The sequence below is a fragment of the Notolepis coatsorum genome (genome assembly GCF_963971535.1).
Source record: "Notolepis coatsorum genome assembly, chromosome: 1".
Taxonomy (NCBI): Eukaryota; Metazoa; Chordata; class Actinopteri; order Aulopiformes; family Paralepididae; genus Notolepis; species Notolepis coatsorum.
In genome coordinates this window covers 108,316,358-108,322,030 of record NC_140165.1, presented here as the reverse complement: position 1 = coordinate 108,322,030, position 5,673 = coordinate 108,316,358, and the positions used below count along the sequence as shown (strand labels likewise).

Below are 5,673 nucleotides of genomic sequence, written 5' to 3'. Positions count from 1 at the left end.
TGCCGATTAACCGGTTAGTTAATAAGCGGCGGTTTGTAAAAAATCTGAGAATCTTAATTTCCCTCAATGGCTAACATAAAAATATATACATTTTGCTGATACACAGAGAAATAATACAAAAAGGCATATTATATTCCTTAATCAAATATTTATTTGACCATTGATTGACGATACAGAGCAAAGTCCTTACTTTGGCGGCAGCGGTGTGAGTCGCGTCACTAACTTTTGTCTTTTTAGGAGGCTGACTCGTCATTATTTTATTAAGTGAATTATAATGCGACTTCAAGGGTGACCATATTGTGATTTTTTTTTAAAGAGGACACTGCCTTCAGCCTCAAGATACTTAATGATACTCAAAGTTTACTCAAAGATGCCTTATCATTATAATATATTTAAAGCATGCCTTCTCTGTATGGATATAAAATTATTGTTTATATTATTTTATATAACAAAATAATATCTCTCTATAACCAAAGTTACTCAACATGCTGTATTATGCCTAAAGTAATCTATCTGACAAATCTCAAGAAAATAACTAAATCAACCTATGACAAAATAATATATATTTTCAAGTCTTACTGGACATAATAAACAACAAGAAAAATATGAAGTAATGTTCTAAATAATACCTCTTCTGTATTAGAAAATCCATCTTAAAAAATATATCTTTGTATCTTTTCAATGTAATGTAAATTATAAAACAGTAACCTCACAAAGATACTAATTTAAAAGTGCACTATATGCAGTTTCAGATTTGTTGCAATTAGTGTACTAAACAAACAAATTTATTACACACATAATCCTTAGAATGATTGTATCATAACAAGCATCTTATCAAACCAAAACATCATTTTGAGGCATCAAAATAGTTTTCAATTATTGTCTTTCTCTCTCTGTATAGCTGCATTCTTCAATCAATTCGGTCAACTTTGCCATCAAACTCTCGCCTCGCACAGCTTTGTTTGTAATGTTTTTCTGTGTCCATGTGAGCTTTGAGATCGCCACCACTTTTATTAGACACAGAAACATATGGTCAAGCTTTGTACACGTTGCACTCCGCTTCCAATTAGTCTCGACCGGGATGATAAATTGGGAATTTTCTCTGCAGTTTATCTGTAATGTACATTTTCGCGTTTCCATTGTGAGTCAGCGATGCTGGTCAGATCTGTCCACTTCCTCATCTGTTGTGTGTGTCTGTGTGAGAGCGCAGTAGCGCCGCCCACAAGGCACTGAAAGCGAGGCTTCTCTTGGAACGTCACACGCAACAGGTTACCGTAGTATTCGGTGCAACGCGCCAGTTAATTTAATCACATGCATATTTTACACAAACGCTTCTGTGCGCGACAGATTTCAGATGTGCGCGGGAGCGTTTTGCCATGTGCGCGCGCGCGCACGGGCGCAGCTTAGGGGGAACATTGGTCACAATAGAAGATTCTAGAACATTTGTGATGTCAGAATATGATGTCATAATCAAACATTCTAGAACATTTGTCGTCACAGATTATGTCATAATAGGACATTCTAGAACATTTGTGATCTATATATATTCAACCACTGCCGGAAATTCTAAAGAAGAAGAAGAAGAAGAAGAAGAAGAAGATCTCATTCTGCATCTTGAGACAGGATAGATAGACTGTCTAGCCTACAACACATAAACTGAAACCTGCATTTCTCAACCAAGCCTTGCCGACCGTTTTGCTGTGGAAAGGTGAGTGTCCACAACAGCTAGCTAGCTGTTCTACTTGAATACTGAATGTAAATATTGAATCAGACAATATTGAATACTGAATGTTAATATCAGACCATATTGTATGACAGTGAAGTTATTGAATCTTTTTGTAGTGTCTCTTTCCGGTGTTGCACTTTTTAGACTGTCCCTGGCTGCGCACTTGCCTCACAGCCGACTGCACATAGAGATCAATATTATTAATTGTACAGCTCCGAGGACGGCTCGTTTAGGTGAAAATAAGGTTGTAGCTCATTGTCTACCTTACTACGATAGGAAAGAGGTGTCCTTTGTGTTTTAAAAACATTTTGCTTAAGAATTATTGACAGCGGAAATTCGAATCTGTGAATATATTTCTAACTTTACCTAAGTCTCCCGATTGTGATACAATAAAGCGAATCTTCATCACAAAAATCATATTATCAAAATAATCTGACGGGCAGATATTATTGCTGGTGGATATAAAAAAAAAGAAAAAAAAATAATTTATAAAAAGAAAATGAGAATACTTTTTAAAATGTAAATCTTTTAATTAAAAACGAAGGTTCGAACGTCGAAGAACCCTGACGAAGTTTGAATCCCAAAAACAGGCTTCGGGGACAGCCTTACCAAACATTTATATTATTCAAATGGAACTCAAACATGTTCCGTTGTGATGTGTCACAGTATGATGTCATAATAGCACATTCTAGAACAGTTGTGATGTCACAGTATGATGTCATAATAGAACATTCTAGAATATTTGTGATGTTACAGTATGATGTCATAATAGACATTCTAGAACATGTGTGATGTCACAGTATGATGTCATAATAGACATTCTAGGCATTTGTGATGTCACAGTATGATAGTACATTCTAGAACATTTGTGATGTCACAGTATGATGTCATAATAGTAAATTCTAGAACATTTTTGATGTCACAGTATGATGTCATAATAGTACATTCTAGAACATTTCTGATGTCACAGTATGATGTCATAATATACCATTCTAGAACATTTGTGATGTCACAGTATGATGTCATAATAGCACATTCTAGAACATTTGTGATGTCACAGTATGATGTCATAATAGCACATTCTAGAACATTTGTGATGTCACAGTATGATGTCATAATAGAACATTCTAGAACATTTGTGTTCTATATATATATTCAATAATTCTCTCAGAGTATCTCAGATCTCAGTATAATATATGAATATATCACTTGTTGTTTCCGGCTACTTGTCTGTAAGCTTGAATATATACTGTATTTTGCGCATTTTGAAACAGGACTGAAGATATCAACTGTTAAACAATGGAACAGTGGAACAGTGTAAAGATGCGTGTAAAGATGCTTGATGTATGTCAAGTCAACAACATCTGGGACCTTCTCAAGAATGCCATCCAGGAGATCCAGAGGAAGAGCAACAGCGGGCTGAGCTGTTGCGGGATGAGCCTCGAGGAGCTGTACAGGAACGCCTACACCATGGTGCTACACAAGCACGGCGAGAAGCTCTACACGGGCCTGCGGGAGGTGGTCACCGAGCACCTCATCAACAAAGTACGAGAAGATGTCCTCAACTCTCTAAACAATAACTTTCTCCAAACACTGAATCAAGCCTGGATCGACCATCAGGCTGCCATGGTGATGATCATAGATATCCTCGGGTACATGGACTGTATCTATGTGCAGCAGAACAACGTGGATAACGTCTACAACCTGGGCCTCATCATCTTCCGGGACCAGGTGGTGCGATACGGCTGCATCCGGGACCACCTCCGACAGACCCTGCTGGACATGATCGCCTGCGAGAGGAAGGGAGAGGTGGTGGATAGGGGAGCGATCAGGAACGCCTGCCAGATGCTCATGATCCTGGGCCTGAAGGGCAGTTCGGTCTACGAGGAGGACTTAGAGGGCCCCTTCCTCGAGATGTCGGCCGAATTCTTCCAGATGGAGAGCCAAAAGTTCCTAGCGGAGAACAGCGCCAGCGTCTACATCAAGAAGGTGGAGGCCCGGATCAACGAGGAGATCGAGTGGGTGATGCACTGCCTGGACAAGTCCACGGAGGAGCCCCTCATGAAGGTGGTGGAGGGGGAGCTCATCTCCAAACACATGAAGACCATCGTGGAGATGGAGAACTCCGGTCTGGTCCACATGCTCAAGAACGGAAAGACTGAAGACCTGGGCTGCATGTACAAGCTCTTCAGCCGCCTGCCCAACGGCCTGAAGACCATGTGTGAGTGCATGAGTTCGTACCTGCGGGAGCAGGGCAAGGCCCTGGTGTCGGAGGAGGGCAAGGGCGAGAACGTCTGCCTGCTGGACCTGAAGACGCGCTTCGACCGTTTCCTCCTGGAGTCCTTCAACAACGACAGGCTCTTCAAGCAGACCATCGCCGGGGACTTTGAGTACTTCCTGAACCTCCCGACAGGGCGAAGCGACCCCTCAAGGCTTGTCTAGTGCCATAGACATGACCATCACTAATAAGCACCAGCTGCAAAAAGAGGCACACAGGTTTATGTAAAGTATAAATATTTCTCATAAACAAAATAAGACTACACACTAGTCTCTCATTGACTCTCATCCATGCCAGTTCCTTGTGCATTTTTTCAACACTGTTTCTAATTGAGCTATGCAATGCAAGTCTTGCAGCTCTATTTTGAGTAAGCTGTATTTTATTTAAGTCTTGTTTGGATGCATTTGACCAGATTGCTGGACAGTAGCCCAGATGTGACATTCTGTACTTCTGTATGACAACTATTAAAGAAACTTGAACTAGTGATTGTATGACTTGCTTGGTAGCTGTGTCAGTTAAAAAATAGGCATTCCGTCTAATAATTGAAATACTTCTGCTCATTTTTGTTACAATATTGTTAATGTGAGTTGACCAAGAGAGTGTTTCATCTATTATAACTCCAAGCAATCTGGCCTCCTTAACTTGCTAAATATCTGCACCCTGCAAAGAAATATTTAATCTGTCATTTTCTCTCTGAGCATGCTTTGAACAAATAATTAGACATTTTGTTTTGGATGCATTTAGTTTCAGCTTATTTACCGTGACCCATTCAGAAATCTGCATTAACTCACTTTGAACAAGACTGCTGAGGTCTTTGGCATTGCTTGCCGAAGCATATATTGTAGTGTCATCTGCATAAATGGAACCGCTTGCATTTCTTAAACTATGTGGCATATCATTTACAAATATTGAATATAATAATGGTCCAAGGAAACTTCCTTGAGGAATGCCACATTGTAGCGTTTTAACGCTTGATAAAGTTCCATTAAACAGGACACATTGTTGTCTCATGAATAAATAACTTTTCATCCAGTTGGTAGCTGAGTGTTTGAAACCATAATCAGCTAGTTTTGTAAGCAGCAGTTCATGATCAATGAGATCAAAAGCTGCGCTAAAATCTAACAGCACTGTACCAACTAATCATTTACAGTCAATATTTCTTAGCCACTCATCAGCCATGTGCTGTTCCGCTGCATGCAGGAGAAGGATGTGTTCGAGCGGTACTACAAGCAGCACCTGGCCCGCAGGCTGCTCACCAACAAGAGCGTCTCCGACGACTCCAAGAGGAACATGATCTTCAAGCTCAAGACCGAGTGTGGCTGTCAGTTCACTTCCAAACTGGAGGGGATGTTTAGAGACATCAGTATCTCCAACACCACTCATGAAATGAACTCCAACAGTCCTTAAAGCTTGAAATTCTCCCCCCTGTTGCAGAGTTTAAAACCTTGATCTCCAACCTTTGTCAATCAAGTTGTACATGTTTTAATTTATTTGTTATCCTTGCTTTTTGCCTCATCTTGTTGTCTTATTGTTGTGATTTTATATGCTGTGTGATTCTATATGTTTACATGACTGTAAAAGAGGGAAACCTCATTTGCCTTTCGAGTTTAAATAAAGGTTTGAAATGAAAGAATAATCTTTTTTTGAACAAATGTTTTTTTTTTTTTTT

General features: G+C 39.7%; 1 pseudogene across 1 annotated transcript; it reads left to right on the top strand.

The window, feature by feature from the left end:
• The first annotated feature begins 3,061 nt into the window (after positions 1-3,061).
• On the top strand, positions 3,062-5,411 carry LOC311246833 (cullin-3-like; annotated as a pseudogene). The gene is made up of 2 exons: positions 3,062-4,228; positions 5,180-5,411. The product of its transcript is annotated as a cullin-3-like (transcript).
• The last annotated feature ends 262 nt before the right edge of the window (positions 5,412-5,673 follow it).